Raw genomic sequence first — 12,575 nt, forward strand, 5'->3', positions numbered from 1 at the left:
CCCACAACGTGAAGTTGAGATTTGGGATTTGCAGCGATGTTTTTGCTCATCAGTGTCAGCAGCGGTTTGGGAAAATCCCCCTGAGTCCCTCCATCTCTTTGTTTACTCCAACCCTCATCCTGCCCCTCTTCTCCTCATTTCCTCTTTCACCTCACAATGTTTTTGGCATTGTGTCTGTCTTGTGTGTCTTGAGGATGCCAGGTGGTAACCCAAATACAGCGCGCCAGCAGCTGTGACAAATCTCATCCTGTCACATCAAATGCGGACGGACACATGTCATGCTCTCTCGTGCCGTCCCTCTGTCTCTGTTCCTTTGCCACGGTTTATCAATAGCTCGGGGTTCACGGCGGGTCGTTTGGCACCGAGCTGTATCCGACCACACACGAGACACACACACACACACACACACACACACACTCAGAGGGTTGCAGTGCTTCAGGCCAATGACAGAAGGAGAGAGAGGGGGCTGCTGACAGACCTTCATCCCACCGAACAAACATTTAGAGGCACTGACTGACACACTCAGACCAATAAAACAACAAATATGCACAGATTTACCAGGAATACAGAGAATCAGAGAAGGAAATCACTAAGGACACCTCTCCATGCACATGTGCACACACACACACACACACACATTTTAATCAGACACACACACTCTCATCCAGCTGTTGCAGGGCGTCACAAAGCCGATTGTGTCTGACATTGCCGGGTGTTAGTTCCAGCCTCTCTGGAAAAGATGAAGATTTCTATCAGACCAACCAGTCATAATGGTTTTATCATTGTTCAGCCGGGGAGCCTTTGAACTCCAAGCAGGTGGCCTCCGAGGCTCTCGGGTTGAATTCGGTTCAGGGACAGAATGTACCATCGTGTCTTATTTGAATGAATATTGAAGGAGCGGTATGTGCAAAGCACCTTAAACCTAATAATCCTGGCAGGATGAATTTGGCTTGCGTGTAGTATATATGCACATGCATGTATACTGCACGCAATACTACTTCTGCTCCTTGACTCCACATGAACCATTGTATGAGAATACATTGTGACACTAAGTCCATTTACTCGAGTACTTTGAGGCACTTTATTTGAGTATATACATTTCATGCTACTTAATATTTCCACTCCTCAAATTCAGTTTTTTATGCCTTTTATGCTTTGGTCACTGGTTAGTTTTTTTGCATAAAATAACAGGATAAGCCTAGATGTGTGGTTGTTTGGTTTCTGATGTCTGTGAGTTGAAAGCAGTTTCACCCTTTAATCACCTCACGACCCCTCAGAGTTATCTTGTGACCCTCTGGAAGGGGCCTGACCCAGAGGTTGGAAAACACTGGACTAAGCCTCAGCTGTGTATTATCAGCAGTGAAAGCTGAGTGAAACAGTGAAATGCCACATGTGCATGGATGCAACAGTAATAATAATGTAATATATGGTAACATGTCATTCACAGGGGCCAATCTTCTGAAGTACTTTTATTTTGGATACTTTAAGTAAGCTGATAATACCTCTGTACTTTTACTTATATAAAGTACTTGTAGATATTAGTTGTTACCTTTTAGGATTATTCATCTATTAATTGTCTTATAAATAGAATGTTTCCTGACATGCTGAATATAAGTACACAGATAAACAGCCTGTATGTACTGTGTACTTCTGTTGCAATGACAAGTAGTTGGTGACAGACTACTCTTCTACTCTTCTATCGTCTCTGTGTGTAATCCTGGTTCTGTAAACTCCTAAAATGGAAATCTAATAATAGCATATTCTAATACTGTACACTTATCTATCCATCTCTTTGTGTCCCTCCATGCATCTCTCTCACTCACTCACTCACTCACTCACTCACTCACTCACTCACACACACACACACACACACACACACACACACACACACACACACACACACACACACACACACACACACACACACACACACACACACACACACACACACACACACACACACACACAAAGGTATTTAAGTAGCGTGGTGATGGATGTGAACTGACGGGCTCTGGAGATAAATTGATGAAGATCATTGTCCTACAGAGGCCGACAATAATTCAAATTTAACACATGGTCTCAAACATGCATGTGCACACAATCACACACACACACACGCACGCACACACACACACACACACACACACACACAGTAATACCAATCTACCCTGGCTCATGACTATAAAAGGACATTTTTGATTGATCCCTGGGGAGGTTGAGTGTTTCCGGAGCACCGGTACACAAAGTGTGGCGTGTATGCAAAGGGTCTCCATGGCGATACCAGCTGTGGCAGTTACCTTGGCAACGGACAAGGCGATAAAAGTAAGAGTTTAAAATTGGAGCCCGGGCATTAAAAATAGACTTGCTGAAAGAAAGAAAGAACCCCACTCTGAGTGATCGTTGAGGACAGATCATCGGCAGAAACGACAAAAAAAAAGAAGCGATACGAGTGTTCACCATGGCAACAGAAGAGCCAGTGAGCATTGGGGTTTTTATTTTTTGGGCAGGTTGTGATGGAGGGGTGAGGCAGGAGCGAGAGAAAGAGCAGCAGGGGGAGAGGAAGGGAACGAATGCGTGGGTGGGAGAGGTGGGAGGGAGGGAGGGAGGGGGTCAATGGATGGAAATACAGAAAGAGAGAAAGAGAGGGAGAGAAATGATGATGGGCGTAATCCGGATTAAAACGGTGGGTTTTGGACAATCCCGAGCTAGGGCCGCCGCGTCTATGCCAACTCCCCGCCCACCGCGACTCTCCCGTGCCAAAACTCCAACTCAAATCAGCAGCTCTGGCACATGCAGGGAGCCTCCATGACACACAAGCAGACAGACAGCACATGGCTGAGCAGGGAACATCCCAAACACATACTCAAAAAACACACTCTTATACATATCATTACTGTGCTTTTGATGTACAATGCTGCCTCCAACGGAAAATATGACTGAAAAACACTAAAATTACATTTCTGCATCTAGTATCCAGAGTGGGCAGCGGTGGAATGTCACTCAAGTACTTCAGTACAATTTTGAGGTACTCGTACTTTTCTTGAGTTACTTTGCAGATTGAGATTATTAATACAAAATATCAATCAACTGATACATGATGGTGTATTATTAGGGATTAAGCTCGCCGGCAGTATATAAAGTAGTTGAGCTGCAACATCAGTGATTCACACGTTAATTCATTACTAATTATAATCCAGTGACGTGATAAAAAAATATTCTGAAAAGTGCCATTCTGCACAACGAGTACTTTTACTTTTTAGTTTGTTTTGATGCTACTGATGTACTTTTAGGTAAGATTGTGAATGGGGGACTTGTAACTGTATATTTGTACACTGTGGTATTAAGTAAAAGATCTGAGTATTTCTGATCCGAGAGTGGGTATCAGACATTCAATTTGCATACTGAAGTATTCATTTCTTGCTTTTCTATTTCGTGCTATAGATGACAGTAAACATCACATCTCATTTTCTTTCATTTCTGCTTTAGGGTTGGTAGAAGATTCTTGTGTTGTCCGTGGTGGATGATTGGATCTTCTGAGGTGCATTGACGTGTGGATTTAATGTGTTTTCTGATTCGATACATGTCTGATGAAATTGGGTTTATAAGTACAGTGAGGGTAAGTGTCCCAACCCATGAATTAAAGAGTACAACAAGTCCTGACCGGCCTGTTTAAAATCAGACTTGTAATGCATCATTCAGCTCAAATGGGAAATAACTGCACAGAAGATGTGACCATTTAAATGACACGTCTTAATTCTTATTTTACACGTCTGAACATCTCGTTTCCTGCTTATAATGAGTTTGATCACGTTTGAGCAGGCTTTGGTTGCACACAGGTAAACAGTCCGTGAGGGCAGCAACAAAGGCTTAAAGCTTAGTTTATACTCGTGAAGCTGGGGTGAGGTGTGCGCGCCAGAAAGTGACGTAATCACGGCCGGCGCGTCGTGCGTAAAGGGTCAGCAGGTGGTCTCTGAATTTTCAGATCACGTGACTGTCGCAAATATTTCACTGATAAAAGCACTATTTACATGTCTAGGGATTATACAAAGAAGGCCATTTCGTTTTTAGGGGTCAAAAGAATCTTCATATTTTGCAGCAAAAACAAATTTACAAGATATTCAACCTTTGTTTCTTTATAATGCATTTAATAATTGACTTATTTTTTTCAGGGCCTGTACAAAGTAGAGCATGAATAAGCGATATGAGTTTACAGATAATTACGATCCCTCCTCGGCATTCTGGAGGACGGTTTATGGCTTCTTCACAGCCTTCTGGCGTTTCCGAGAATAATGCATTAACGCCTCCGTGTATGCTCGGCCGCATTGGCCGAAAATGCAATCCGAGAAACCAGCGGCTATCGTCTGATTTAGCTTTTTATTAGCTAAACAAACTGTTAACTGAGCGTAAACGACCTTCTTGTGAAACAGTTGGCTCGTAGACGTCGTCTCTCAACTCCTGCTCCATTCTCATTGCTCAAGTTGCAAATCGGACTGTAAACAATGACCAGCGCTCAGAAGAGGAAGTCTTGGCTCGGATATCACATCAGAACCCCTGAAATATTGGCCCTTGCACCCAGAGTCTAAATCGTTGTTAGAAAGACAGCCGATGGGTTTCGAGATCCACCTACCAGCACCTCTAACGTTCACTAACTATAATAACCATCTACTATTGTACTATCATCACATTACATCTCATTTGTATATTCTGGACTAAATACAGTAGATGTTTAGTATGGGATGGGAGGTACAGCTTCCTCCAGTAAACACCAGTGCTAGTCCTGCATGCTGTCACTCTAAAGGTCGTTAATGTATGCGTCTGTCCACCAAGTAGCTTGTTCATAATTGGCTCAGAGGGCTGTGTGAATGCAGCATATTGCCGACAGTCAAACGCACTCACCGCAGCTTGAATTCACTGCTTAATTGGACAATCTGTGAATGGGATCATGTGTGTGTGTGTGTATGTGGTGAGGTGTGAATGCATTGTCACACTCTATCTGGTTGCTCATATGCAAAGACGAGTACTGTGACAGCTCTGGCAGAATGTGTGTGTGTGTGTGTGTGTATGTGTGAGAAAGCTCGTCTATGTTTATGTTTCTGCCCCTGAGTTATGACTAAATATATTAACCACGCTGCAAGTTTGCTTACGCACATGTTTGGATGACCATCTGGTTAAGACAGTGTGTGTGTGTGACTGTGTGTGTGTGTGTGTGTGTAGACCCCTGTGAGGGGGCAGTGAATCAGATGTCTCCTTTTAGCATGTTGGTCTTGGCGGAGACGGTGTGTGCTTCAGCAAGGTGCGACTCTGTGCACTCACGATTTTCTTTTACTCATGTTGAGTCAATCACACTGTTCACAGGCTGATACTGCCTCTGAGGAAGTCGTCTCTCACACACACACACACACACACACACACACACACACACACACACACACACACACAAAAGAGATGAATGTACCGCAGTCTCAGCTTGTTCATTAAAGACCACAGAAAAGTGTGAAGATGCAGCCGATGATGGGAGTTGAGGCGGGGGCGAGGATAAGGAGGATAAATCAATGGAAGAAGTCCTTTTCATCTTCAAACAGAGAGATTGAGTGAGATAAAGTGAGAAGATTTTATCAGAACGTCAGCAGACAAACAATCACAGCAAAACGAGAATGTCAACTTTATGATGCCGACATTGAAATGCTGTTAGTCATGAATGATGAAAGCAGGTTTTATAAATAAGACAATGATCTCACAGCCACGAGCTCACACAAATATAGACCCAGCGGAGAAAGACTTCAAACGCCGCAGCGCGGCTTCGTACTAAACAAAGATCAAAGTTTGCTATTTGTCTTAATTGTATCCCTCATATTTTATGTAGTTTTGTTTGCATCTGACTGCATAAGAGAGTCCGATGTTACAGAACATACGAGTGAGCGCATCTGCTTTAGCTTTACATTTGTTTATCATTAAACCACAGTTTTTGCTCCGCTCTGTAAAGACGATTCAAAGACTATCGTTACTGTTCATGCGTGGGTTACTTATTCATGTCCGCTTTCCTCAAAGTGCTTTTGGTTCTGTCGTTGTTTTAGGGTGACAGTTACAAGTCCAGAGTCTAATGTGAAAAACCAAGAGTGAAGTTGGGTGTTTTACCGTCCTGTCATGTTGATGTTGATCAAAGAAGATTTATCCGAAGAGAAACTGTATTACCACAGAGTGACTACACCGTCCCATTAAGAATTCATGGTTACACTACTCGACATTAAATCACCTGCCTTATTAGGCCTTAACTTTCCAATAAAGCTGGCATCTAATATTTTTTTTAAACCAATACATCAATAACGTATGCCTTGCTGTATAGCTCACGTCAACAAGGTATGAAAATCATCTTGCAGAAATGTAAAACTTAAGATAAATAATTCATCGCATCGCTCGTCATCATGTGGTAATGCAGATGCGAACGAGGACACGCTTTTCATTTTAAGAGTGTTCAAGTATTGATTTTCTGACAGCGTGCTGTAGATCTTGGCGGGAGATTTTCACTCCCTTGGATGTCACAACTGATCACAGGTCTTTGAATGCACCGGCGAGCTTTCAAACTGGATTCACTGCTTTCAACACGAAAACATAACTTTTACTAAAAAAAGTAAAGGCAACAGAATAATCATTCCAAGGTCTCTGTTCCAATTCTATATTGATGAAAATTTAAACATGAATCACAAATGAACACGAGACTAAATGACTCGTGCAGGTGGCTAAATATTTTTGCAGGTTTGCTCTCGTGTGTTTGTGCGTGTGAGGTAATGTCCGGGTTAAACTACCCCTCCAGTTCTGACGCTGACCGGCTCTGTCCTCCAGCGAGGTGCTAACGCTAAACCTGTAAGCCTTACTGAGTCACCCTGCCAGAGACGGTTTCTCCCATGGGCCCTTCAAGGTGAAACCCGTCTGAATTCGGACCCCTTCGCCTGCCCTAATCGCTCTATCTTTATCCATTCATCCCTCTCTTCTCTATCGTCATCCGTGTTATTGTCTTCCAGTTCCGCTAACCCGGGATGATGATGGAGGTTTATCTTCCGACGTAGTGGCTGATGAACGCACGCATACACATGCAATGAGAGTCGATTACACCTCGTCACCCCTGACCTTTGCGGACTGTGAGGATCAGGAGAAAAGAGTATAAGCAGCTGAGAGAAGCAGAGAGAAGCTGGAGGGGGGGAAGTGTATATGAAGTGTAAGCAGAAAGAAATGAGAACACAAGCTGCATAATTACGCACAGTTGCTCCCTATTTTTCTCCCCCAGCTACAACTGTGCATCTCCGGCGGTCCCCACAGAGGCTGGTTGTAGTACTCCAGTCATGAAAAGGCTGCGAGAAGCTCTTCCCTGCTGCCGGGCTCATTTCCAGGATGTGTGTATATCTCCAGCAGCACAGCTGGAGTAAATCAATCCCACTATCAGCGCTGACATGAACTCTAATGCTCACTTGAGGAATCATCTTATCTTTGACATTATGATTATTTCACTCGATAAACGTCCATGTATTGAGGTTTTATCAGCCGGAGGATGCTGTATATTTGCATAAAGACAAATTCCAAGATACAGCAGGAATTCCATGCATCTTCCTCCCAGTCATAATCTCCCTATGGAATACATGAGGTCGTTTTAATCTCTGGTTTCTTATGGCAGCACGGAGAAGGCTCTGACATTACAGCCGCCAGCATCCCGGGGGTCATTACATGTGGAAGAGGAAGCGTGAAAGCAGAGACAAGGAGCAACGGAGGGAATAGATCTCGGAGGTCTCGCTTGGCCTTCTGTAAGTCTCCTTTTTTAACGCCCTCTCTGGGGATTCTGACGCAAGCGAGGCGATATCACAGCCCCGTTCTCGCTGTACCTCTTCTCTCCGCAATATAGCACACGTTTGCCAGATAAGAATCATTGTTGCGCACACAAAATCATCACCTCCGTGGGGGTTGCGAGCGCTCCGCAGGGGATTCACGATGATCTAAAGGTCACGTGACGATCGGAGTTGTAACCCGTCGTCAAACACGGACACACGCTGTACACACTGCTCACTAAAAAATATTGGTTTTGGCTCAATGTGCTGCGCTGAAAGAGTGCATGTGGCACACACACACACACACACACAAACACACACATGGTTTAGACGGATGAGCTGATGGCTCCTGAGTGACAACACTCATTTGACTCAGGGGGAGCCGTGCTGAGGAGTCATGCTGAGCGAGCTGGCCTAGAGATGGGTGCAGAGCTTCTGCAGAAACCCACCTACACACACACTTGATCACCTCCTGTAAAGTGCACACGTGCAAAGGCATGCTGAGATGCAATCAAACATTCAACCATCTCTTCTTCAGGGATTCTACCTGGTAAACTACAGCTGCTAGGACTGTATTTTAAAAAGCTCCTGTTGTGCTGTTTCAAGGCCTCGGTGGGCTAACTAAAGTCCTTGACAACAGCGTCTGAAACCTCCTTTCCCACAGTGGAATTGGAGAGGGGGTGACATCCGACAATTTTTGTAACAACTGCCAGATCCAAAATAGACATTCCAACAATCACAGCCACTTAAAACAGGTCAGGAAGTTGACTCTGTATGTCTTCTAACACTTTTTTGTGCTTACAACTCAGTTGTCTGAAGCCAAACTTGCATTCTCTCGACTGACCCAGATTCTATAGAAGTCTATGAGAAAATGACTCTACTTCTCTCTTGATTTATTACCTCAGTAAACATTGTAAACATGAGTTTATGGTCTCAATCTCGAGTTTCAAGTCTTCTTCCATACAGCATGATGTTCATTTAGTAACTTATGGTCCATTTAGAGTCAAATAGACCATACAGCAGGGTATGTGTGGCTGCCTTTGATTGACAGGTCGCTAACACGGCCTTGTCCCGTCTGGGAGTTGTCTGAGTTTTCATCTTAGAATTTGAAATCTTTCACAGTGTGTCTTCAGTTCATAAAAGTTAATTGTAACATTTTTGGTCGCATAAAAGTCTTATTCAGCATTCAGTTGTACTCAGCTCCCCCGTCTCGTGTCATTTGTGGTTGCAAAAAAAAACAAGATGGCGACGGTAAAAAATGCCAAACTCAAGGCTCCAAACTGGCAGTCTACAAACCAATAGGTGACGTCACTGTGACCACTTCCAGTCTGTCGTCATGATTCAAAGCCTAAAGCCCTGTCTGTCTTCTATCAGGCTCCACTTCCTAATCCATTATTGGAGATCAATGTCCAACGTGGTGGTGGGAGGATGCACCTGCATGTTTAGCGGTCCCACTCTGACCAATGGCAGCTCACGTGTGGGGCTGTAGCCTACGGGAGCGGGACCACAGTGATGTGTTGACAGTAGTTAGGTAGAGAGCGCTTCATCACGGTCCATCAAGGCGCCGGAGAACTGCAGCCCGTCAGATTGGTCGAAGTCAATTTGCACCCGCCACACTGCCCGTAATGGCAGGAATTAATCACAGGTAGCAGGTGAACACACAGACGGGACGGAAACCCCCCACAAAGCACACAGAAGAGTATTTATGCACACGCACGTACAAACCCTGACCGTAGAAGGGGATCTCCACAGCCGCTTGTAATCTTACACACAAACAACAAGTGTAATATTCCCCCCCTAATGTGTGTGTGACTCATGTATGACGAATGCACTGGGGCCTGTAGGGCTGTTGTAGTGGTTGGCTCATGAGAGCACACGCTGGCTTCGCCTCGGGGACAGCAACCTGTCCGACGCTTCCTCACGCAGGACGGCACCCTGCGCCGACCAATGGGATCGCAATAGGTTTTTAGGATTGAGGGAGTATTAGCGTGCGTTTATAAAAATTCATGTCAGCAGCAGTGATGTCCCAGATTAGATGGTTTTGAGCCGTAGAAAAAGCCAGTTGCAGGGATGGCACTTTACTGTGGGAACGTACAGGCCGTCGCACCGACACCACAGATAAATAATGGCTGACTAGCTTTTTCATATTATCACTGAGTGATTAGGAGTGCTTCCCTTTAACAACATTTAAGAGATAATTAATTACCATGAAGGACATCCTCCATTTGTTTTCCGAACTGGACAAGTTGGATAAATGTCAAAGGCTACGGATGTTGTCTTGGCAGCAATGGCCCTTTTCACATGTTGCATCTAAAAACGCGTGGAACATGCCAGACGTGCACCTTTCATTCTTTTATCCAAAGGTGCTAAGGGACGTTGCACTCCTGTCGTGCCTGCCTTTACTAAGCAACCAAAACCATGCGCACTGCGATGACGATGATGAAGAAGTTGCGGTAATTTATCATGAGGCCTCAATGATTGAACTAAACAAAGTCAAAACAACAATAAATACATTTTCCGGCACTGTAAATCCCTCAGAGTAGCTTTACTACTTGGTTTGTCTCAGTTTGTCGGACCTTTCAACTGGATGTTGTGACGTCTTTGGACGGGAAGGTGGGTGAAGCAAGTAAAATAGTCCGTGGGGCTATGAAGCTCTATGTTTACGGAAGAAAGAAAAAGACATCTGCCGGCTGTGATTGCTTGTTCTATTTACAATGTAACTATTTTTATCTCGAGGTGCAGCCGTCGCACCCTGAAACGCTTGTGCACAGCCCCTTAGAGTTCCAATAAGTGCAAACCTGCTTTGTTGTTACATCCAATGAATTACTGTTTTTTTACCTTGGAAACCACAAATGTAATTCTCTTTATAGAGTCAGTGTGTCTTTCACAAGGAATCGACAACCAATTGGACGGTTAGTCAATATGTGAGTTTACAGCTGTGGAACTGAGATTGAACGCTAAACAATTTAAAGATTTCCATTTCAATAAATATCTGTTTAGTCATTATCTATCCCCAAAGGAGGTAACACAAAGGTGATCGATCTTAGGACCCACTGATGAAAGTATTGCAATATATATATATATATATATATTTTTTTTTTGCAGTATTATGAACTGGATGGGCGACATTCCCGAAAAAAAGCAGTATTACAGTTTTACTACATTGTGTACTCACAAAAAATAGAATGCACACAAAACCTGAAGCTCTTGTATCACCAAAAAGACTCCAGACTGTGGATTTAAAGGCACACCTCCACTGTTTTAACTCAAATAGAAATTCTGAATCAACGAGGACTGAAATCGTAAGGATTGCTACATTAAGTACTAACTGTAATAACTATAAATGCATGTTATAGCGCTATTGTGCGTTGACTTCGATAACACATCGAGATTAAGAGTCTGCAGCAGTCGCTACATCCTTCAACATGTCAACCAGAGCTCAACTCACAACCTCAGTTTTCTCAGAAAGAAAAAGTTCAAAACTTGAACACTGAAATTAAACTGAAACAGTTTAAACATCACAGTATCGTGAGGGTTTGTGGAAATGGACACCAAAGGTATTGAGCCTAAACAAATGCAAGGGAAACGGTACAAAGCTGCTGGCAATCCTAAGTGTGAATTCTAATATTTTGTAAAAGTTCTGCCGGTTCCTCTCGTCAAACATTTCAAACTGTCAGGACAAAAGGTGAACACGACTTATTTTGCCGCCGGATGTCCTGGTTGCCCACGCCCGGGTCATGACACGCGGCACCATCTCGTGACGAGACGGTCCTCTTGGCTTCCTCCCAACACCCTGCAGACCGAGGCCATGTGTCTGCTCGCTTGTCTGTGAATAACCGCCCCTCGTCTTTTTTACTCTTTCCCCGTCATCCGCTTCCCGTCTCTCACATCTCGCACTCTGTGCCGCTCGGCTCCTCTCTACTTTGCAAACCAAACTTGTTTTCTCTCTCTCTCTCGCTCTTGCTCTCTCCTTCTCCTTCTCTCTCTCTCTCTCTCTTTTCCTCGATTTCCTTTGGGGATTTAATTTTTTCTTCTTAGTCCTCGACAACCTCCTCTTTCTGTCTCTTTCTCGCCGGGACCCTGCAGCCAGGATGACTCGTCCAGCTGATGAGCGGCGCCGCTCCTTCAGTGTCTCATGAATGAAAGGGAGGCAAATGCTGAGCAATCGTTCATCACAACACTCGAAGGAAGCGACTCCAACTAACCCATCCAACCGGCAAACTGCTTTCACAACAAGACTCCAAATCGCTTCAGTTTCACAACCCGACAAAATTCACACTCAAGAGCTTTGTCAGCAGAGGACAACTCATCTTCTGCCAAAAGAAAGGATGTTTCTCCACATCATTTACTTCTTCTTCTTGAACTGGCTGACATTTATTCACTCAATAATTCAAGAGTACCACTAGCCAGACTGAGTCAGGAGCTTCAGGGGATTGGTTTAAACCGCTAATTCAGATGGTCTCCGATGAACCCATGCTGAACCTGCGGTTTTCAAACATGTCCCAGGAAAACCCTCAAACTCCGGAACGTGTCCTCTACCAGATGTAAAATCGTGTTTGATACCGTCCACGGAGCTGATGTGCCTCTGTGGCTAAATCGCTCATCAATAATTGCTCGCCCTGCGGCCGACGAGGACGAGTTATTCAAACTAAAATACAAGACATCTCGCCATTGCAGGATGATGCATAAATCGCAACAGCCGTTTTTGTTTTTAGGTTGAGGAATGACTTCATACTTGACAGAGGAAGAAAGCGAGAGATG

The 12,575-nt window shown here is 44.2% G+C and overlaps 1 protein-coding gene across 1 annotated transcript in view; it reads right to left on the reverse strand.

Moving 5' to 3' along the window:
• gjd1b (gap junction protein delta 1b) overlaps positions 1 to 12,575 on the reverse strand; it is a 31,434-nt gene that overhangs the window by 15,190 nt on the left and 3,669 nt on the right. The gene's annotated exons all lie outside the window — the stretch shown is intronic.

Source organism: Anarhichas minor, unplaced genomic scaffold, assembly GCF_050575085.1.
Source record: "Anarhichas minor isolate MPS153535 unplaced genomic scaffold, ASM5057508v1 ptg000026l, whole genome shotgun sequence".
Lineage (NCBI taxonomy): Eukaryota > Metazoa > Chordata > Actinopteri > Perciformes > Anarhichadidae > Anarhichas > Anarhichas minor.